This window comes from Tenrec ecaudatus, chromosome 4, assembly GCF_050624435.1.
Source record: "Tenrec ecaudatus isolate mTenEca1 chromosome 4, mTenEca1.hap1, whole genome shotgun sequence".
In the NCBI taxonomy this organism is placed as follows: domain Eukaryota; kingdom Metazoa; phylum Chordata; class Mammalia; order Afrosoricida; family Tenrecidae; genus Tenrec; species Tenrec ecaudatus.
In genome coordinates, this window is record NC_134533.1 from 113,672,447 (window position 1) to 113,696,181 (window position 23,735).

The 23,735-nt window shown below is 46.1% G+C and overlaps 1 protein-coding gene across 2 annotated transcripts in view; it reads right to left on the reverse strand.

Moving 5' to 3' along the window:
• The window catches only part of CADM1 (cell adhesion molecule 1), a 394,998-nt gene that overhangs the window by 71,115 nt on the left and 300,148 nt on the right, over positions 1-23,735 (reverse strand). The window lies entirely within an intron of this gene.

Sequence of the window (23,735 nt, forward strand, 5' to 3'; positions counted from 1 at the left end):
ACAAACCTCACCTTGGTGAGTCTCCCAAAGACCCAGGCAACCCTGGGCCAGAGACACCACCGCCCTCAACCAGTTAGACTTAGAGGCGCTCTTTCACACGCTTCAGGAGGTCAAGGCTTCAGGGCCACTGAACAGGGCTCATCCTCAGAGTGGCTCCAGCTTGGTGCCTCGAAGATTTGAGACAGCAGCTGGCAGGCAGCCTCCTCCGTGTCCTCAATGACCCACAGTACAGGCAGGAGGAGAGGAGCGCTCAGTTCAGATGCAAGAGGTGAGGCCGCCTGACGATGCATGTGGCATCGAAGGGAGCCTAAAGAACATGTCAGTGTCCTACTCTGAGCAGCTCGCATTCAGGGTGAATACTGATATCTCAGTCCCGTTTAAAGAACAAAATGCGTGCAAGAGGCAATCGGTGGAATGGCCAGCCAGGAAGAACAAAGAAGAAAGCTCTCTTCCTGGTTATGTCATCTCAGGTCAACAAATCTCCCAGAGCTGGTTTCCCACCTGGAGAATGGGGACAGCAATTGAAGGGATCTCGTGGAGCTGGTGGGGGCATTGGAGATTACAAACGCTAAGCATAGCACTGTGGAATAAAGGGGAGCTGCCGTCAGAACTGCTTCACTAGATGTCAAGTCCAAACCTTTATTAAGCAGCTCTGGTGTGTCACAGAGTTCCCAGAGGGGCACAGACAACATTTGAGCTTGACCTCCACTGGAACCCAGTCAGGGGTCTAGTGGAAGGCAGGCAGGCTGGTGACCTGCTTCTGGTAGGACAGCGCCCGAGAAAACATGAGGTGCAGTTCCGCACAGTGCACCTGGGGAGGGCGGGAGGCGGCTGTAGACGCAACAGCTCCCAACAAGAATGCAAACACAGATTAGGTATCAGAACTCGTGTGGGAAACAAGAACAAAAGCTCCCTGCCCCTTAAAAAGAGAGAGAGAGAGAGAGAGAGAGAGAGAGAGAGAGAGAGAGAGAGAGAGAGAGAGAGAGAGAGAGAGAGAAAAGTCACTCCCACTGCCATCCAGTGGATGCCAACTCCTCGTGACCATCAAGGGGAGAGTAGTGCTCACAGGGCTGTCCATTGTTTTGCCTCGTCTTCCTCTGGCAGCGTGGCTGGCGGTTCCAAACCATAGACCTTTCCGTTAGCCGTCCAAGCTTAGCCCACGGGGTCACCAGGGGTCATCACTGTCCTAATGCTCAAGAGACTCTCCCAAGCAGTTGTTATTCTGCAAGTCACAGTGGCTCCTTCACTCCCCTTAAGGAAATTTTGCTACACTAAGACACAAAGGTCAAAGATAAATCCTACGCTGAGAAGAGGTTAAAAAAAAAAAAAGAGCGAGAGGCAGTATAAACAAGAGATGCAATTAGACTAGATGAAGGATTTCCACCTGCTATCGTATTTCTGCTGAAGGATCCTTTTTTGGCAGGACCCAGCGAGGAAGTGAGAGAAGGGGGCGTCTAAGATGGCTGTAAGCCAAATCCACCTACAAACAGACCAGCCCCTGGCAGAGGATTGGATGAGCGGCAACTACAGGGATAAGGAGGGAATTATCAGAGCTAGAGAGAAACCAAAGTTCCTGGTACTTGAGGAGCAAACCGGAATGAAACCCGACCTTAAATCTCTGATGGGGCATTAACCCGGGATTGAGCACACAGGCCCGCGGGGCTTGCAGCGAATGAAAGGGTACATTTTCCCCAGCTTGATCCAGCAGTGGAGGCTCAGAGCCGCTGGTCAGTGTTACAGAGGAACCATAAGGGCAAAGGGATCAGAAACAACAATAACAAAATCAAGGGGATACAGATTTTGCCCTTCGTGGGCAAACACAGAAGTTAGAAGCCAGGGGGGAGAGAGAAAGAGAGGGGAGAGGGAGGGAGGGAGGGGGGGGAGAGAGAGAGAGAGAGAGAGAGAGAGAGAGAGAGAGAGAGAGAGAGAGAGAGAGAAAAAGGACTAGTTTATTCCCAGATTTGAGAATCAAAAATGAAGAAGGAAATGCCTGCCAATCAAGCATGGTGGTGGTGCTCCCCCTGACAAAACTATGTACCAACCCTCCCCACCCCTCCAAAACAACAACACCAGACAATATCCGTATTTTCTTAGGGTCACCCAATGTAATCAGAAAATTAAGATACAAATAAGCTGCACGGTGGTTCACACGATCACTGTCTGCAGTCATCAGACTTGCCCCCAGTAGACTGGACCAGCCAGAGGCACAGCGCTGTGGGGCTGTGGAAGGGTTAGCTTCTGTCTGATGCAGGGGTGGGGACGGCTGGCCATCAATTCGAGCTAACACCGCGTGCTTCACTAGAGACAAGCACTTCCACTGTTGCTTGATGGTGTCAAGTGGGTACAACAGAATAACCCTAAGCCCAATCCACCATCCTCACGGCTATTCTAAGTAGGAGCCCATTGCTGCAGCCACCACGTGGCATCCTCCTATGCAGGGCTCTTTCTCCCAGAGAGTCTGACAAGGTGCATTACGCCAGAGCCCCAGGTGATTGCAATGGTCACGCAAGTTTGGACACCTGTCGTCTAAAGGAAGCTTATTAGAAACACATGTAAGAACCTTCCAATTGTGAAAAGTACAAGAGGGCGGCTGCTCCTGGTGACAGGTATCAGTTACCAGTGAACACAATCCAAGGGCTTACAGATCCTGGCTACTCTCACAACTACGGAAGGGCTTGACACCCCCTTGCAAAACAATTGTGGTCTCGTGCGGGTAGTTCCGCGGGCTGTAGCCAAGCACTTTCAATTTAGCTCTTTACTCAGAGTAGCACGTGATATTCACATTAAGACGGTAACGCATTTATGAAGGGGAGGCTTTGAAGCTGACCAGGATTTGTAGTTTAGGCAGCGAATATGTTCAAATGGCAAGTAAAAACTAAAGTGAGATACCATCTCCCCTCTGTAGAAATGGCAATGATGAAACAAAGCGAAAAATAAAATAAAACGTAACAAATGCTGGTGAGGCTGTGGGCAGATTCAAATTTGCACACATTTCTGGTGGGCCTGTAAAAGGCACCACCACTATGGGAAACAGCATGGCGTTTCATGAATTTTTTAAATTAAAACAAACCAGCAATAGCAATGCTTAGGACCCGACAAGCCCATGGCTCGCTGAGTATCTATCAGAAGCATCTAAGAACAGTGACATGAATAAACACTGGGCAACTATTCTCACTGCAGGATCAGTCGCAGCAGCAGCAAGACGGCGGAGACAAGCCGTTTGGTCTGGAAAGTTCTATCATGCAATCCCCTCCGACGGTTCTATCCCAGGACCACGTTTCCCGGCTGCCGCCCCTTTTTCATTTCCAACTTTTGCTTCCCAATCGGCAACACTGATCGATGCATCTTGACGGCATGTGTGTTCGATTTCAGAGTGCGTACGATGATAAAAACGCTCATCTTTGGCCTTCGTGAATGGCGAGTACCAGGCATCTTGGCAGGGTTTAAGCTGGCAGAGGGACAGGGGCCGATCACGGTGACTCAGGGCGGCTCTCGACCGTTCTGTTAGCCCACGCATACAACACAGAGCATCCCTCTTTATGTTCTCATTCCCACCATGGCACACTGCATGACTGTCCGGCTCAGAACGGCCAAACCAGTGCATTTCATCTCTCTAATGCCCAGGACTGCGATCTTCATGCATCCCACCTCATATGTGACAATTTCCAAATCTCCCTAGATTCAAACATTCTACATCCCATGACTCCTGGATGTTTAGAGCTGTTTCTTCTCCTTTTGAGTCATGCCATACCAACACGCCAAAGTCCCGAAAACTTGCCTCCGTCTACATCATCAAAGCCGAACTCTACTTGGAGAGAACAGCTTTTCCTGCAGCCAAGTGCGGACGGTTTTCCCCAAATGGGGGGCCCATCTTCCAGCTCTATGTTAGTGGATCTTCTGTGGATATTATATGCGGTTTCCATTGGCCAGGGTTTTTAGGAGCAGCTCCCCAGACCCACCGTCCTAGTCTGTTTCAGTCAGGAAGCTCAGGCGAGCCCTGCCTGCCAGGCTGACCGCGCTGGCATTTGAAACCCGAGCGGCACAGGCTGTGACATCCCAGTAGCACACAAGCCACCACAGTAAGACACACTGGCAATTTAGTGGTGAGAAGTAGGGCCAATGACCCCACGGAGTCCTTCTTCAGGAAGTCATTCGGGCAAAACTTTCCTGCCATCTGCAAATGTTTTGTCCTTGCTGTGCTCTGGCACAAACATCATGCGTCTCGGCCCCATGGTGGCATCACTGTCATTGCTGGATTATTCTTTTAGGTTGCCAAGGCAACCAAAAACCCAGCACCTCAGAAAATGACAATTCCTCGACGTATTAACATGGTTACAATACCAGTGCTACAGAATTATAAGTGATAATGAAATAGTTCCCTGAAAGACATCAAAGGTCTTGGCTGATAGCAATGGCCCAAGGATGTCACTCTCTAAAAATCACCAGTGAACTGCACAGGTCAGCTGGACGGCGGTGAGATTCAACCGAACCCCATGCTTGGATGAGCCCTAGGACGGCTGCAGTGGAATAATAATGACCTATTTATTTGAGGCAAAAAAAGACCGTGAATGACAGCGATGAAAATATGATATGTATGTCAGTATTCTTAACTGCCTGGAGCCTTTATGTAAAAATAATTTTTGCTCACATCCTCAAATATTTCTTCCAAACAGAAAGCTGCACTGTGACTTGATAAATTTCCCCTTGAAATAGATCCAACAATTAGGTTGTTAACAAAACACAATTTGATGTGCAGGAAAGGGATACAAACAGGAGACCTCAGTGTCTCTCTTAAATTATCCATTTAAAGAACCTTCCTGGATTTTCTACAACTCAATTAGCAGATACACTGTCAAGGCAGAAATAGCACATGTTCTGGGCAAGAGAAATCAAATAGGTACAATATCCTGTAGCCATTAAATGAGGCCGGTAACTGCCAGGTAATTTATTTTAAGGGTAGAACAATGTCTGGCATGTATGGACAGTTTTGACTGCTAATTGGAATATATGGGTGAAATTTCGAGGACAGGAAAGAAATTGGGGTTTTCCTTGTACCAATCATCATATTCCCTGTGACGTTCCCATTTCGGAGAAGAAGGGCCTAGCATCTGAGAGCACCATTCACTCATGAGCGTGTCTTTCGTAGTAAACTAGAAGTTGCTAGGCCAGTCATTCCAAGAGAGAAAAAGCATATTATCTTTAAACAATAAATCAAATTTACTTCTATGACTAGTAATGGCCATTATAAGGAGCCCTGGTGGCACCGTGGGGAAAACACTGGACTGCTGGCTCCAAGGTCAGCGGTTCAAACCCTTCCGCCACTCTGGGGAGGACGAGGAGGCTGTCTCTGCCTCCATCGTGACTTACAGTCTCAGAAGCCCTATGAGTCAGAACTGACTTCATGACACTTCAGGGATGGACTGGGATAGGGCTGGGGTGCAGTTGCTTCATAAATTGTGTCAATTCAATGACACATGTACAAGTGTTCTTTCTAAATGACTCATTTTGTTATAAACTCCATCTCAATGGCACAACGGTGTGGCATCTACACTGTAAAGACTGGAATCTGCCCCACTCAACAATATGGTTGCCCAAAGGTGGGAGTGTGGGAGCACATCTTCAAGCAAGAGCCTGGAATGCAAAACAATCGCTCCACAGGGAGCAGAGGAGGGGACCTGATAGCTGCTTTCAGCTGCCCTTCCCTCTAGGACCTCTGCGGCTTTCCATAGTCCATCCTCAGGACTGAGCAGCAGACACTCAGACAGACGGAGAATTTGCCTAATGTGATTCAGCTAAGTGGCTGAGCCGTAGCTGAACCCAGTTCTGTCAGATTCTATAGCCCATACAGGTGGCATTTTTTACCAGCAAACATCAGGATTTGTGGCCAAGGCTCTACTGGCTCAGCCTGGGAAAATGGACTTGTCTTTCTAGAGTTATTCCACTTGGAGCAACTTGTGGTTGTGTGTGTGTTTTTAATTTCCGTAATTTATCCAGAACGCATGCACACACTTCAAGATGAGAGAGAACCTGTCCTGACTGTGAACGACCTTGTTTACTATGGCTTCATCCTTTGGACTCTCAGCCCACTTTGCCCCTGGAGAACGTCTTCACCACTGCACGGCAGGCACGGCCCCGCAGCCTGGCTGTTAATATGTTAATAAACAGAGCACTTCATTGACACCATGGGAGTCTCTCAAGAAAAGGGTGAGTCATAGTTAAAACGGAATTTGGTGGATACTTGGGCCATTAAGTAAACTCTTCCAGACACCCGAGGAAACACCAAGGAGTCTGCACTGGATAGACAGTTTGCCCAGACAAAGAGCAAATAAAGGCCCCTGACCTAGTCCTGCAGTAGAAAATTCCTATTAGTGAAACGTCTTTTGGCTTGTTGGCTCTTTCCCATCAGCTCAATGGAGGGCTGGGCCGACCATGACACCTCCACAGGCGGGCAAAGTGAAAAACCCAACCCAGCCCCAACCAAAGTGTTTAAACAGAAATCAATCAAAGGTCAACCCACGTGCCATTACTTTTTCAAAAAGCGACGACTGTTCTGGAAGGGAGCCCTGGTGTCACGGTGGTTATGCGCCCAGCTGCGACCCCAAAGGTAGGCAGTTCTAAACCTCTCAGCTGCTCCACAGAGGCAAGAGGTGGCGCTCGCATTCAACACGCAAGAGGTTTGTTGTCTGACTTTTAAAAATAGTTCTTGAAATTTCTCACAAATTAAAGGCTTTTGATTTATGGTAACTCTTGCCATTCAGGAGGTAACTAAGTTTGGACTTCTCAAAGCAGCAAAAAAAAAAAAAAGTGGGGGGCCAGGCGGGGGTGTTTTTAGAAACCTTATTTGGTATTGGTGTGTGAGCCCTCTCTGGCTTGAAGCTGTCAAATGGTGAAACCTGGATGAGGAATTGGAACGCTTGTAGTTCACCCATCTGCCAGCCCCCAGGAGGAAAGATCTAGTGACCAGCCAGCTCCTAGAAAGATTCGAGGCTAGACAACCCTGTTGGGGTTTGGGGGGGGGGGGCAGTCCCGTTCTGTCACCTGGGCACACGATGAATCAAAAATCAACCCAAAGGCACTAACAAAAACAACAACTTCTATCCAAAGGAGCCTGGCAGTGGCGAAGCGCGCAGAAGCAGGTCCACAGCTGACCAGCAGCTCCGCAGGAGAAATGCCTGGCTGTTGGCCCCCCTCGGCTTCCAGCTTAGGAAACCCCGTGGGACAGTTCTACTGGGTCAGACAGGGCAATCTGGAGGCAGAATTGACTGCAGATCACATACCACCACCACCCTTCCCTACAGAAACCATCACCAGCACCAACAGCACGAGTCCGGCTCAGCATTCTGAGAGTTAGCACAGAGTCGAATAGGTTTCAGGGGAGGAAAAAAATTAAGATTCTGTTGAAACCCACAGGGAAAAATCTTTCTACCAGCAGCCGTCCCCCAAGTCGACGTAAACAAAGTGTTCACTACAAATCATTAACAAAGCTATTAAGATTTGATTTCTATCGAAGCAATTATTGTCAGCATATTTTGTACATTTCCTTTAAAAGACTCAATCCTATCTTTTCAATTCATTAAACTGTTCCCTGCATTTACAGAGTTTTATATCAAATCAGAAACCTATTTGAATTAATAAGAATTACAGTAAAAGTAATTTGAAAATAAATTATTTGAAGTTCAAGCCACGAGAGCTTTTGATGAGAGAATTTAGTCCCATTAAAACATTATGGTCACATTTTCAGTCATCCAGTGTGCAAACTAGACGCAGTGAGCATGAGAAGCGGTGTCCAAAAAGATGGGTCCATCAACCTTGCATTAAGGTTAATGGGGAGGGTTCAGCATCACCAATCGATTCTGTTCTATCCAAGAGAGGCAATAAGTCAAGCTCTGTGAATACCGGGACGTCTATTTAAAGTGAAACGCCTTCTCTCTGTTTGCTGTTGACAGGGCCTCTCTCAACCTTTTGGATCTCACCCATGCTTTGCTTTCTCCAAAGGGGAAGTGGAGTGTGCTGACTGCGCTGAGGACTGGCTACCTGGTGAGTCTCTGAGATCAGCAGCTCAGAGATTTACAAAGAAGAAGAAGAAATGTTCCACAACAAAAGTGAGCAGGCAAGAGTGTGTGAGCAAAACATTTCCTCTGCGGCCCCTTCCTTCTGCATAGATCCTTTATGGAAGCCAAGATTGGATGGACTGAGAGAAACCATTATATCAAGCGTCCCATTTCACTGATAGAGAAACTGAGCAAGGGACAGGCTTCCAACAACATGGGAAGTGAGCGACCGAGCAAGATAAAGGCTAATTTCCTGACTGAGGCATCAAGCTATTTCTATTCTGAGTTATTTCTAAATAACACTTATTGATTTGTTTCTCATTACAAAAAGGCTTCGGGTTTTTTTGTTTGTTTTGTTTTTAAAGGTTGGTTTTACATGTAGTATTTGTAACTGTGTGTCCCATTGCATGGAGATGGTCGGAATTCCATCAGACCCTCCTGTAATGTAGTTAATTAAGCGTTATGTCACTTGAGCTTCTGGAAGGAGACAATAGAGAAATAAACATGTGTGCGTATGTATGTATGTATACATATATATGGATATATAATTTAATTTCATCTAATCTCCTTTTGTAAATTGGCAAAAGGTGAGGCAAGTTTGTGAACGGCAAGTTAAAGAGTAATCTTCCTCGGGGCTGGTTCTTTCTTCAATTAAAATTGTTGATTTCCCCTGAATACAAAACAAAAAAATATCATCTGACACAACATTAAGTTATTCATGAATATTCTGCATACACATTCCTGTTTAGTTGACTAATGGCAAATTAACGCTCTCTATTTTAGCTTAAACACATACTATAGGTATGTTTGATTAGCATTGAATACCAAAAGCTGATTACTATGCATGTTTTGATTATGTAATTACATAATAGGGTATAATGGCTCCTTTGGAGTCATTATGATCTATATGGCAAATATGCTTCAGTTTTGCTATAGTTTAAATACATGTTGAGATGACAGCTCATAACAAGGTTCCACTCTTCCATCTTATCAGCTAAATGGGCATTGCCCCATTCATCTGAACATCTCCTTGACACCAATTAAGCCCTATTGTGTCAAGCCATGCACACGTTTAAGAAATTCCCTTTGTTTGCATGGCATTCAAAAAAGCCAAGGCTCGTGAAAACCGTGTTAGTTAAGCAAAGGGCCTGGGTGGAAAAATAAATAAATAAAGGCTGAAATTCCATCCTTCACCCACCCTTTGAAAGCTCTGCAGGAAATCACATCCAGTTCATTAATCACTGCTCAGGCGACCACAAGGGGGTTAAAGATGGAATTTCACCTTTAACTCCAAAATGCACATGAAGGGAGCACAGCCAAGAATATTGAGGCCTCCGAAGGTGGTGCCCACAGTACACTCAGCCCAGAGTCCAGCTTTCTCCCACCAGCCCTTCCGTCCTGAAGATCCTCTGGGAAGCCCAGCTCTGAGCTAGCACAGCGAGATGTCTCCGTCAGAGTCGCCCCCGACCAGGTTTCTGATGGACCAGCAACATGTACCCAGAGAATGTGTTTTTTCTCTTCCTTAATAATTCTACTCTCAACTGAAGAAGTAGGTGAAGCCCTTTCTTAGCTCCAGAAATTCTCCATCCTTAAAACCAACCAAACCAAGCTCACTGCCATCCAGTCAGTGCTGACTCGCTCGTACTGAGCCCTGGGGGCTCGGAGACTGAACTGTTGGCGGGAGTAGAAAGCCTAATCTTTCTCCCAGCAGCCCTGCACCCGCTTCAGAACTGGTGACCATGCAGGACTGCAGTCCAGCTCCAAACCACTGCCCCACCAGGGCACATTTCTTTATCCTTCCCCTCTCTCAATGGCAAGAAGACACGGTTGCGGGTTCTGCTGATCTCTTCCGAGAGAATAATCCCTTACCTCCTGCTCCAAAGGTGACCCGGAGTCTTAACTTTGAAGACGAATGGGCATGACACGATTCTTACCAGGTGGCCATTGATTTGCAACATTAAGGCTAAAGGATGGAGGTCAGGCTCGGTCCAAGTTATATTTACATACGGGATGAGGATTTCCTTTTGTGAAAGCAAACATTGATTAGATGTACGAAAACTACGTTCCGGGAAGATGAGGACAAAAGAAAGTTGTTATGCTGCCAGTGCAATTTCGATTTCTACCATCACGTTAGCTGCTTCCTCGAAAAGACACCGGGCCCGACAGGACCCTAATCACAGCCCGAGCACAGCAAGGACCACATAATTATGTGGATTAAGGTCTGAGCAGTCTGATCCCATTAAACAGAGAGGTGCAATCCCCCGTATAGAATGTGTGAGGGAGTGATACTTATCCAACCAAACCTGAAGATCTGAATTAGCTTTTCCATTAAAATTCACTTATCAAAGAAGCGCAGAGAGGTAAGAGAAACAGGAATGTAAAAATAAACCATACAAGATAATAGCGAGTGACCAGTGGATCGTTTTGCTCTTCGCACAGAAAGGAGGAAACAAATGCAGACTCCTTTTCAAACTACCCAGATTGCATGGTCTTCCTGCTCATCAAAGAGACAGCATCTTTTTTGGGGGGACAGAAGACAAGCTAACCCTGAAGAAAATCTCCCTCCAGTGCGCAGGTTTCACTGAGAGAGAGAAGGCGGGCGGTGGGGGGGGGGGGGGGAGAAAGAGAGGGCGGGGCAGAGAGAGAGAAATAAAGAAAACCAAAGTAGACAAACCACCATTTTCTCTACCTGTGAGATGGGCACAGTCACCTTGTGGAAGAGTCGTTTTAAGCCTGCTAATGTCTGCTTAGAGGTCCTTGGGAGAAGGGGGCTCTTACAAAATATAAATTTAAAAATAACCGTTGTGATCCAACTTGGACTTTGCAGAAGAACTGTGCAGGCAGAGCAAGTGGTTTCTTCTCAGTGGATTGGAATCTGCGGCGCTTCGCTGATGGCGGGAGAAGAATAAAGGAACAGCTTTGGATTGAGCTGCTTCAGTAGCGATGCAAAGCTGGGTGGTGTCCCAGCATTTCAAAATATATGAACTTTCTTTCAAACATAATGGAGCTGTGCTGCAGCCAGCCAACTGTTGATCTTCTCTAGCAATCATTTTGCTAATCAACTGACAATATGGTAAGACGGTCCCTGGGACATGTTTCATGATGTTTTACAGCGTGGAAACTGGTGGTGCAAAACTCTGCCACACATGAGCGTGAGCTACTGAGAAAAACAAATCCACTTCCTAAAGAGATTAACTGCTTAGCTAGCAACTTACAGCAGGTGGGGGCCATGGGCCCTGAAGCTAGATGCCTCACTCACCGCCATGGAGTCATTTCTCCTCCTAGGGACCTCGAGGCAGCAGAACTGCTCCTGTGGGTTTCTGAAACTATAAATCTTTACGAGAGTAGACAGTCCCAACTTTCTCTCATGGTGGTTTTGAACTGCTGACCTTGTGGTTAACAGCCCAATATGTAACTCACTGTGTCAACAGGGCCCCTTGAAGCTAGATGAAGCCTAGGATAATGGGAACTGACTAATTCGCTTATAAAACCGTCCCCATTTCCCAAACCACAACCTATTCGCAACTGTAACAAAAGGTTGACATGATTAAAACTCAAAATACATATCACACGATTTGAAAACCACAAAGGATGATAGAGGTGCTCGCTCTACTGGTAATATAAAGATTCAAGGGAACTGTACTTCTTTCTTGTCCCAGAAGGGACCCTAGTAGCCAAAATCACTCTCTAAGAACAAATCATGTTGCCTTTGTGTCAATTAAGTGAGAAGAAATAATTAGGATGACAAAGCTCCAAGAATGACAGATCCCACTAGAGCCCCACAGATTTAGTGAACACTTCCCAATTCCCTTAGGCTCTAAGGGCACCAAAGATTCCGTGGCTTGATTATTTTTTTCCTTTTGCATGGCATTGTTTAGAATGCTTGCCCTTACGAGCTGCTCCTTCAAAAATTGCCTTAAGTGAGAGTTCTTCAGCACCCCAATTTCAAGATTCAATGAGAATGACACATGCGCATTTGAACATTTTGTTAAATATCTTGCTTATAAGTAACTAATTTAACATCATTTCCCCATTGATTAGAGGTAGCATGATAACAAACTTAGGCCACTTATTGGTTAAACTCAGTAAAAGCTGTTTTTTTGTAATGTAATCTGTCTAGGATATTTAAATCACAAAGTTATAATATGTAACAGTAATTTCTATACATAGAGGAGGCAGGAGAATTAACTGCTATTCTCTACATTCTGGATGCAAGAGACAGACTTAAGGTGACCTTATAAAGATTTTCCAGGCTGGAAATCTTTAAGGAAACAGACAGGCTAGTCTTGCAATCCTGCAGTAGCTGGTGAGCTTGAACCTCTGACCTAGTAGGCTAGCAGTCCAATACTTACCACCTCACAGCAACGCTTGTTTTTCACATTCATACTGTTGGTTATAGGATATACATATAGATTTTATACTATTGTTTGAAGGATACGTATATTAACAATTTACTATAGTAACAAGGTAGTGGAAAGGATATCAAGTTCATGATCCTAAGAGAATAGATACTAACTAATGAATCTATTGAATCGCCTTTCTAGGTTCAAAAATAAAGTAGACTTTGAAGCTGAACAATCTGTTGTCAACAAGCCTTAATATGTAAAACTGATTCAATTGGCTCCAGAACCACACCCTCCACACCGGAGTTCATACTTAGAGGGGAGATGCCTGCGTTCTGCCGGGTGAGCCCGAACCGCAAGGCGGCTCCCCTCCCAACTTCAGGCGCGTACAGTACCTGCTTCAAGGGCATTCATTAGTTCTGACAGCCTATGTGATTAAAATTTGGCCGTGATAGCAGTCTCTCTGTATTTCCTCGTCCGTTTTTCCTGCCAACAAGAGCCACTGAAAATCTTCCAAATGTAAAGCTTATAGCTGGCAGGACAAGCAAGTCAGGCTATCAGTCGGAACACATCAGCTAAGGACTCAGAGTGAATGTCAACTTGAACCGACATTACAACAGAACCAGAAATGGGGCTTGGAAACAGAGGGGCGATAGATGTTTCACATTCTTAGTCTGGAGAGTATTCAGAGTGTGTGTAATATGGTTAGTTCAAGAAACAGCTGTAAACCCATGATAATCATCATGCCGAATAATACTGCAACATCCAGCTTACTCCCATTTCCTACCAGGAAGCCAAGTGGCTTTGGGCTATTCTATGAAAGGACCATTTCTTAGCTGGAAATTGGGTTCCGTGACTAAGGCCCCTGTTGACGAGTTATTCACTCTATCACCTGTCTGTCATAAAGCGAGCAGTGTTTTTTAAACCTCTGGCCTCGAGTTGCTGGTCCTAGGCGAGAGTGGGCAGTGGGCAGAAACACCGTAGAGTCAGCAGGCTCCCTTAAGCCACAGTTTGACAAAGGGATTGAGATGGAGAGAAGTTGGCGGCCAAGGACGAGTCCACATTCTTCTCTCTTGCTTGCTGATCCCTCGGTGCAAAGCTTCTGTTGGCTAGGTCTGCACAGTCGCTATAAAAATAACTTGATTAGCCCCATCCAAGGGTGGGTTATCACTTATTTGCCACACTGAGATGAGGGCATTGCCTGGGCCTCCTTGTTCACCAGTGAGAGGGCGGCCAGGGGACTGTGAAGACCCAAGACTTTGAGGCTCAGGGTTGTGTTGCTGATGCCACCAGTTTACTGGGGGTGAGGCTGGGGAGACTCTCTGAAGCCTCGAACACGTTTCTATATTTTAAAATGAGTGTCATCTCTCCTAGAGTATTCATGAGGAGGAGCTAGTGAGGAAATGTAGGTGACAGTATTACTTAAACTAAACGCTCCTCAGAAGCATTTGGCTCATGTGGTAGTTACATAATCTCCTATCAACTTGAGGGTATTGAGAGTGAAGGGTTGTTTAGCCTGCCAATGGGGTCGCAGCTCAATTACTTCATTTGATAAATAGTTCACTGGAGGCCAGTCGCACTCTCTCTGCCTTCTCTTTCGTGTTGTTGAGACACTCAGAGAACTGGAGGAGCCACGTGGAGATCTGCATGAGCACTGAGATGCTTCCACCTCCACCATATCCAGATTTTTCACCCACCAGCCTGTGATCTTCCTGCATCCGGCATCACTGCATGGGCTGCGTGATCTAAAGAGGAGTCTACGGACTGGTATTGGGCATATGGGCTAGTACTGGAATTATGGACTTGATCTAGACTGGGCTGGGGTCTACAATGCTTTTTTTATCTAAAGCTCTTTCTTATACATATATGACTGTCCCTGGATTTGTTTCTCTAGTCAGCCCGGACTAACAGAGCTCATTTAGCTTGGGCAGGTCATCAGACAAGATCAAGAGCTAGAAAGGGGCATCCCGTTGGGGAACGCAAAGGGTCAGAGAAAGTAAAGAGAAGCCACAAGGTGTGCAGGACACAATGGTAGTGGACACAATGGCCACAACAACGGGTTCTAACAAACTGTCCTACTTAATGTTACCGGTGTCAGCTTCGACCGGCCGTGAGTCCCAGGATTTGGGGGGTGTCCTCCAGTTTGTGACATTATGTGATGACCTACCGTTTTGTGTTGTAAACCATGACCCCTCTGTTAGTGAGGCAGGGTTAGTGTGGGGTGTATAGAGTCAGTCTCCCATGTCCTGCCCTTACTCTGATAAAGGAGTGTTCCTTAGGGGTATCCAAAAAGCTTCGTGGAAAAAATGCCATTATCTTTCACTCCCATTTGTTCACGAACTTTCTGACGCCTCTCCATATCCGAGTGCTCTGGGAAGGCTCTGCCGTGCCCTGGATCCTGCATCCACGTCGTCCTCATCTGACTCTAGTTGTTGGGACTTGAGCTAGCCATCAGTCACCTGACCTTCCAGTTCTGTAAGCAAACAGCCTGTCATCCAACTGCTGATTGCGAGTAATCCGCTCCTGTAACCACTCGCATCAGACGAGGCCTCCAGTCTGACAGCTGATCTGATCGGGTATTTGGCTGTCTCTACAACCACATGAATCATTTTGTTGACATAAACGGCTCTTTCTATATAACACACACCCACCCACACACAGAAGCTTCAAATCGGTTTTTGGGAAATTCCATGAATTTTAATTCCATTTTTTCGAAAAAATTTTTGAAGCCCCTATGTATGTGCACACGTACGTGTGTGTGCTTCCTGGGCTTTGCTTCTCAAGAGAACCTGGCCCAACACAGTGACGGTCATGAAGATGTCAGAGAACCCAGCAGCTTTTGTGTTATGCACCAAGCCAGCATGAACTGGAGCCAGCTCGATGGCAACAAACAGCAGCCCAGGTGTCTCGCCTTCTCTATCAGCATGCTCACAATCTACACGGCCTCCGTCTTTACTACCGGTACCTTCCTATGATCTTCCATGATCCTCTGGAACGTTTGCCATTTCAGAGGGTAGTTAGTATTCTTTTCATTCTAACTAAAAAAGCACGAAGTAAATGAAATCATCTTCAAGTATATTTATATTACAAAACAAAACCTTAAGTATGAAAAATACATGGCGAACGGCAGAGGATAGGACATTTAAAATTGAGTTCTATCTGGAACATTAAAAACAAGACTTGGTATCCAGGTATTGCTTCCATTAAAGAGACCAGTTGCAACAGAATTCACACCGACTCAGGGCAGCTTCACATGCATCAGAGGAGCCCTGGTGGCAGAGTGGTTAAGTGTTGAGCAGCTACCCACAAGGTCAACAGTTCCAAACCACCAGCTGCTCCTCGGGAGAAAGGTGAGGCTTTCTACTCAGGGGAAGAGTTACAGTCTTGGAAACTCAGAGGGGCAGCTCCATCCTGTCCTATGGGGGTCCTTCATGAGTCAGACTAGGCTCAAGGGAAATTAGTGTGTGAGAACTGTAGGGCTGGAGAGATGGACTTGAATGGCTGCTTTTTTAGAACTCGATCACCTGGTCTCTCTTCCCAGGCCTCTGGTAACCTTGACCTGTCCCCGTTTGCACTGTGCAGGGACTCTCGATTCGAATATGCAGGGTCATAGTTCACAGAGACATCTCCAGGTCCTAAGGACATAAAGGTTATGTCTATCAGGCTGATAATATGACCCATCATTCTTGATCGGGAACCCCTAAATAGTCAACAGCTCAGATACCCAGCATGCCTGGGGAACATAGCATGCCATGAAAGTGAGTTTCCTATATAATTGGATTTCTCTTTAAATGCCAAATTAAAGTGAAATGAAATGAAACAAAAGCCATTTCTGCAAGGCTGGCTGGCAAGCTGGTTTTCTTTATCCTAAGTGTCAGTACAGGGAGGGCCCATGAGTTCCTGACAAGTGTGTAGGGCTGGCTGGCCCCTTGCTACACAATCTCGGCCTGTTAGGTCTGGGTATGTCCTCTACCGCTCCTCTCCCAGCCGGGCTGGCACTCGTACAGATAATTCCTTCCCTTATTCCTAAGAGCAAGCGCTTGGGGACAGCTACCAGTGTGGAGACTGTTCCTGCTTACTAATGAGTTCCTGGGTGTGTCTACGACGCTTGAGGCGCTAGAGACCTAACCTTCCTTCAACAGTGTGTACCGTAGCATGACGGGGATACCTCCCCCTCCTTCTCTTGACATTGGAGTAAAGGAAGTGCACAACATTTATTAACAATGTTTGCTTTATTTTGTCATTCTGTGTTGACAAGAACAGATAATGGTAGGTAAAACATACTCCTGAAGGTAGAAACCAAATCAACAATTGGTGGACACTAGTTTGCCATTGACATGAATTTCTTTTATTTCTTGTCATCAAACCCAACTCATATATTACTAATATCATATATAGGCATGCCCCCCAAACAAACAAACAAAAACCTTGACTCTGACCTACAGGTGGTTTCCAAGTCTGTAAATGTTTATGGGAGCAGACAGCCTCATCTTTCCTCCCTGGAGCAGCAGCTAGTGGGTGTAAACCACCAGCCTGGTCATTAGAAGTCCAATGACTAAACTACTGTGCTATCAAGGTCTCAATCTTTTAACACCAAAAATCAAACTCACTGCCATTGAGGTGAGTCTGACTCACAGCTACCTTTAGGGCAGGCTAGCAGGATCCCTGTGGGTTTTAGGACTGGAACTCTGAATGGGAGTAGAAAGCCTCCTCTTTCTTCCATCTGTTGACCTTGCAGTTAGCAGCTCAAGGAACAACCCCGGAGGCAACCAGGGCTCCCCAATCTTTTAAAAAGACAGGGCAGAAAAACAAAAGGAAGCAAAAATGGGGTTGGGTGGGATTCCTATCTGTCCTGTAGAACTCAGCTCCAGGTCATCCCCTTCCTCGGTTTGTGACTTAAGGTTTCTCACACGTTATGCTCCCCTCAGTCTCAGCACTCATTACCGATTTCCCCGCGATCATTTGTTCATAGGGTCGTTCCTGCCACTGAACTGTGATCTACGCTCCAGTGCTACTCTGCCACCTACAGACTAGACATTGGGGAAGTCACTGGGGTTCTCACATGTGAAAAATGGGTATCGCAACACCTCCCGCCCCAGGTTATTTTGAGAACTGGACAGGATAATCCATGCATTTGTGATGCATGGCACATAGATTATATGTAGAAAACAGACATCAATATTATTTTAGTATTGTTTTAATTATCCTTAGCTCTTAAGAACAGTCACGCCGTCTATTTCATCTTGGAATTCCCATCGCATAATACAGTGCCAGCTTATAGGTGAGGTGTTCAATAAACGCTTGCTAAATGAACTTACGCAACGAAGAGCCATTTAAGACCTTCACGGCACTCACTGTCAGGGACACTATGCCATGTATCACCCAAACATATTACCAAGTTGTACCTGGGCCACACATCAAATAACACTGTGAACTAAAAACTGTAAAGGGCATTTATAGTTTTGCTATAGAAATGATTAAAGATGCTAACGTTGTCTTTTATTTTTATTTCCTTTTCCATGTCCCAAACATTTTTTCACCAGGATCTGTCTCTCTCTCTCTCTCTGTGTGTGTGTGTGTGTATGTGTGTGTTGGGAAGAGTGGGCGAAAGTGTTCCCTAGAACAGTGCCCAATGGGGGTGGGGGGAAGCTAGGCTTCAATGAGTTTCTAGCACTGCAAGAGAGAGAGAGAGATAGGCAGTGCGCACACAATGTCACAAGTAAGTGATTAAGTCCACTGAGCAGGGCTGAGGGGCTCAGATGTGAGAGAGGGGTAAGCAAAGGAGGGAAGTGATCCAAGGACCACTGAGCCCCATCCAGAACAAAAGGAACAGTCCAGGGGGCTCTGCAGAGCAGCAGGAAGCCCCGCTTTCTGGAAAGGTCATTAGGTCCAGATACTGAAGGACACTGTATGCCAGGCTAGGGAATTTGCACTTTATCTTGTAATTAATAGGGAGCCATTAAGTGATTTTAATCCAGGGAGTGATTCGATCACACCTGTGTTTCAAAAGATAACTCTGATGTTGAGAGCAGAGACTGGAGGTAGGCAAAGGCTGGAGCCGGGAAGATCAGTTAAGAGACTTCTGCCACCAAGTACTCATGAGCTGATAAGAGCCAGGTAAAGGAATATGGAGACAGAAAGCGGAGCTGAGGTTGTAAGGAATAGTGTCGGGGGGGGGCTGGCGAATAGCTTGGGGTGAGGCGCAGAGACTTTGATACAGTTTTTAACTCAGCAAAGGATTCCTTAAAAGGACCCGGGGTTGGCTCATCTCCCTCTGCTGTTCACCACTGAGACAGATGGCTAGTGGTTAACAGCACTCGTTTGCACCAAAACCACCGCCAGGAAGCCATACTGTTTTCCCCCTAACAAACTCACTGCCACCCGGTCAATGCCGACTCTGAGCAGCCCTATCAGACAGGCGAGAACTGCCCCTGTGGGGTTCAGAGACTGTAACTTGTCATGGAAGTAGAAAGCCTTGTCTATTTCCCTTGGAGAGAATGGTAGTTTCGAACTGCTGACCTTGCAGTTAGCAGCCCAATATGGAAACCCACTGTGCCACGTGGGCCCCTTTAAATGAAGTCACAGTTTAACCCCCAAAGATCATCAATCCTGAATATTTTATCTGAACAAACAAACAAAGAACAACAAAAATGGCAAAACCAAACCAAATGAAACAAAAAATGAGAAGGTTGGGGTGGGGGCAGAGAAATTAAGAAAATGCCAACAAAACAAGTAAAACCCACACCCAGCCCCACCCCGACACAAAGCTCAGGAGTACTGACACCGTGTGCACAACGCGGTGGCTGATGCCTGGCCACTGTGTCTGGAAACTGGAGAGGGGATGGATGGTCTGGCTGCACATACTGCCTCCCCACATAAAAGAGCGGGACAATAATATAGTCAACAGAACGAGAACTTAAGAGTCTTTCTGCCAGTTTCGTAGCCCAGGCGACACAAGTGAAAAATCTTCTCCAAGCCAAGTAGCCGCCTGTGACCAAAGCAAATAGATTATCCTGCAGTTAGCTGCAAAACCCCGCCAGTTCCAGTCGGGCTGTGTACACACTTACGGTGGTGTTTGTCGGTGTACCCTAGTTAATTCTTGCTTATTTGGCTTTACAGTTACTGTGTGTTTTGTGCTTGTGGGCGCTGAGCCAGTGAAGACAAAAACAACAAATAGGGAAATAAAGCAAATGGCCCAAAATGAAAACCGGAAAGAGGCTGCCGGGGTTTGTTACTGAAGTGATGAAGTTCAAGTATCTGATTCAAGGGAACACACACACAAAACTAAAACCTAGACGGCCCATTACAGCAAGCTACCCCGTGTCTACCAGATGAAATTGTTGCGAGGAAAAAAATGTAATGGCAGAAACAGAAGCTTAAGAGAAATAGTAAGAGACATAAGCTTTAGGCAGAAAGAACGGGCACCGTAACGGGAGAGGGAGAGGGAGAGGGAGAGGGAGAGGGAGAGGGAGAGGGAGAGGGAGAGGGAGAGGGAGAGGGAGAGGGAGAGGGAGAGAGAGAGAGAGAGAGAAGAGAGAGAGAGAGAGAGAGAGAGAGAATGAGAGCGAACGAACAATGGGTTCCCTTTCAAACAGCCTTCTAATGAACATCCATGGACCTGCTTGGACCACTGGCCGTCTTCTGGGCTGCTGGCGTAGATCTGCCTCGCCATCCATCCCAATGCAGGGTAACAACATCCTTAGCTACTCAAAGGGAGGAAATACACTTACCTTGAAAGAGCCAATTGCAGCCAATTCCCCTTATGCTGAAACAGCCATAGAATTTCTACTCCCATCTGAGTTTCTAAGTCAGCCTAACTGAACGGCTGTCTGTTTGAGTCCACCAGGAGGTAGCTTGGAAGAAAGGCTTGGTGATTGTGAGTGACAAAATCTCCTGTCAACTTGAGGGAAGGGGTGGAGTCTAGCCTGCCAATCAGGTCATAGCCAATGAGGCCTCTGTGTGGGCATGGCCTTCTCCTGAGGATTCTGGGAATGCCTCTCTTCCTCCCTAGAGGCAGGACACACTCTCTCTCTGTAACACAGTCCTGTTGTCAAGCTACATGGAGCCTTAAGGAGACCAGCACCAGGACTGAGATGCTTCTAGTACCACTGGATCCAACAGTGACCTGTGATCTTCCGGCACTCAGCATCATAGCCAGTGCTGCATGAATCTAAAGAGAAACTTATGGGCTAATACTGGATATATGGGCTAATATCAAACTTATGGACTTGATCTGGACTGGGCTGGGATGTTTTCTTTATTTTCAATTTGCTCTTTGATATAAAGCTCTCTCTTACATACATAGGAGTGTCTCTGGATTTGTTTCTCTAGTCAACCCTGTCTAACACAGTGACCTACTGTACAAAAAGTCAGCTATTGAAAACTAGAGGGAGCAATGCCTCTCACCTACCCATCCTCTCTCTCTCTTTCATATCAGGAATTGGCATCAAATTGAGGTTGCTGTTTTGTTTTACTGAGAAATATGTTTATAAAATACATTTCTCGGCTAGGGGGTGGGTGGCAGAGGGAGCAGTGAGCGAATGGTCACAGCCGTGTTCTAAGTTCTGCTCTTCCATCTCCTTAAAATATAGTCATTGCAATCGGTTCGGACTTCATTCCTCTGCCCATTTGTTCTTGTATGAAAGCTTTCAGCTTGCCCTACCTCAGGAGCACCCAGATGGCCTTTCCGGCAATGGGAGCAGATCTCAGAGCACTTTTCTGCTGGGTTACTAAACTGCAGCCTCCGAGAGAAAATAATGTTCTGAATTTTGGTCTCTTAAAAATGTCGTTAGGTTTATGGGCAGTCATGCTTGTCACATTTAGAGTGTGAATTACGTACTTCATGGAAGCACACGGAAACCCCACCATTGTGCACAGCCATACTTTCTGCAGAAAAAAGCACCAACAATTGACACATTTTATTATGACTACTTTCCATGTATAAGATGCCAGGGGGAAAAAAAATCAACCATGCCAACATCCTAAGGTAGTGTTTTGGGGTTTTTTTCCTTTTAAAAAAAATTCTGTTTTTTTTTTAACTAAAGAAAGAAGGGGGGGGGGGAAAGAAACCCTCAAATGGGCTACTTGCTGTTCAATTCACTTTTTAGATTTGTCAGTTTTTGAGTGACTGTCAGCACCAGGGACTCTTTGTAGCACCTTGTACTTGGGATATAATAAAAACATGAAATGATTAAAAATACTGTGAGTGTAACTGCAGAAAGGACTATATATTCTGGGCCCCAAGGAAGACTGTTTCTTTGCAGAATCAGACAGACTCCATTTATGTTATTAAATTGTAGCACTACTCACTGTCCAGGCTGGAAGCTTCCCAACATGTCAGAAGCACTAAATAGGTCTGTGGCACACACGAGAAAGTTAACCTTTAGAATGCTGGTCTCCTCCAGCCTTGTAAGTCAGAGGAACAAAATACAATACATGCAGTTCCGTGGCATCATTCACGGGTCAAAAATGACAGTTTACCTGTCTTAAAAAAATGGTTCTTTTTAACCACAAATTCACCTATGAATCAAAAAGAAGTATGAGGTCTGCCGGCTGAGAAGCAAAAGGAATTCCTGGAGCAAGTGGAGGGTCCAGTGACGACAGCAGTAAGAGCAGTGAGAGCACCGACTAAAAGCTGCTCCTTGGGGCCCTCGCTCTGTTCCTTGCACCGTGTTGGCGTTTTGCATACATGAGTGGTCCCAAATGCTGGCATGCATCAGAATCACTTGCAGGGCTTCTTTCTGCCCTCTCCCCACACCCCACCTCCACCTCCATCCCCAAGTTTCAATTTTAGCCAGGGTGGAATGGGGCCTGGTGGCACTGTTGGGTAAATGTTAAACCGGCCATGGGCTTGGCTTCTGGTTTTCGAGTGAGGCCCAAGAGTTTTCACTTCTGGCAAGTTCCTAAAGGTGGCTTGGTGGTGCCGTCAGGTAAGCACTGGAGTCCAAACACCGGGACAAGGGAACGATAAGTGAACCAAAATCAATGATGAGGAGGGTGTAGGAGGCCTGGTAGGGCTTGATCAAGGGCAACGGAACCAAGAGGAATTACTGAAACCCAAATGAAGGCTGAGCATGATAGTGGGATAAGAGGAAAGTAAAAGGAAATAGAGGAAAGAACTAGGAGGCAAAGGGCATTTTTAGAGGTCTAACTACAGGCATGTACATATGTAAGTATATTTATAAATGAAGATGGGGAAATATATTTATAGGTTTAGTATTAAGATAGCAGATGGACATTGGGCCTCCAGTCAAGTACTCCCTCAATGCAAGAACTTTGTTCTATTAACCTGACAGTCCATGATGCTCACCTTCCCGACATGATCACTGAAGACAAAGAGGGTGCATAAGCAAAAGTGGCGAAGAAAGATGATGGTGCCCGGCTATCAAAAGATAATAGCACCTGAGGTCTTAAAGCTTGAAGATAAACAAGCAGCCATCTAGCTGAGAAGCAACAAAGTCCACACGGAAGAAGCACACCAACCTGTGTGATCATGAGGTGTCGATAGAATCAGGTATCAGGCATCAAAGAACAAAAAAATCATATCTTTGTGAATGAGGGGGACTGCGGAGTAGATACCCAAAGTCCATCTGCAGGCAACTGGACACCCCCTTTCAGAAGGTTCATGAAGAAGAGACATGACAGTCAGGATGCAGTGCAGCACCAGTGAAACATACAACTTTCCTCTAGTTCTTTGATGCTTCCTCCCCCCACCCCGCCCCACTATCATGACCCCAATTCTACCTTACAAATCTGGTTAGACCAGAGCCTACACACGGGTACAGATAAGAGCTGGAAACACAGGGGATCCTGGACAGATAAACCCCTCAGGGCCAATAATGAGAGTAGCAATACCAGGAAGGTAAGGGGAAGTTGGGTGGAGAAAGGGAGAACCGATCACAATGATCTACATATAACCTCCTCTCTGGGGGACGGACAACAGAAAGTGGGTGAGGAGAGACGTTGGACAGTGTAAAAGACATAACAAAATAATAATTTATAAATTATCAAGGGTTCATGAGGGAGGGAGGGAGGTGAAAAATGAGGAACTGATACCAGGGGCTCAAGTAGAAAGCAAATATTTTGAGAATGCAACAAATGTACAAATGTGCTTGACACAATGGATGGATGGATGGATTGTCATGAGTTGTACAAACCCCAATAAAATGATGGAAAAAAAAGATTGGCACCTCAAACCCACGAGTCCCTCCTCAAGAGAAAGATGTAAAAGCTTCCCAGCCTTTGAAACCTCACCAAGGGCTGTGACCGGTTGTAATTGACTCAATGTCAGTGGGTTTTGCAGTCAGGTACACATAATTGTACTGAATCCTTTACCACCCAC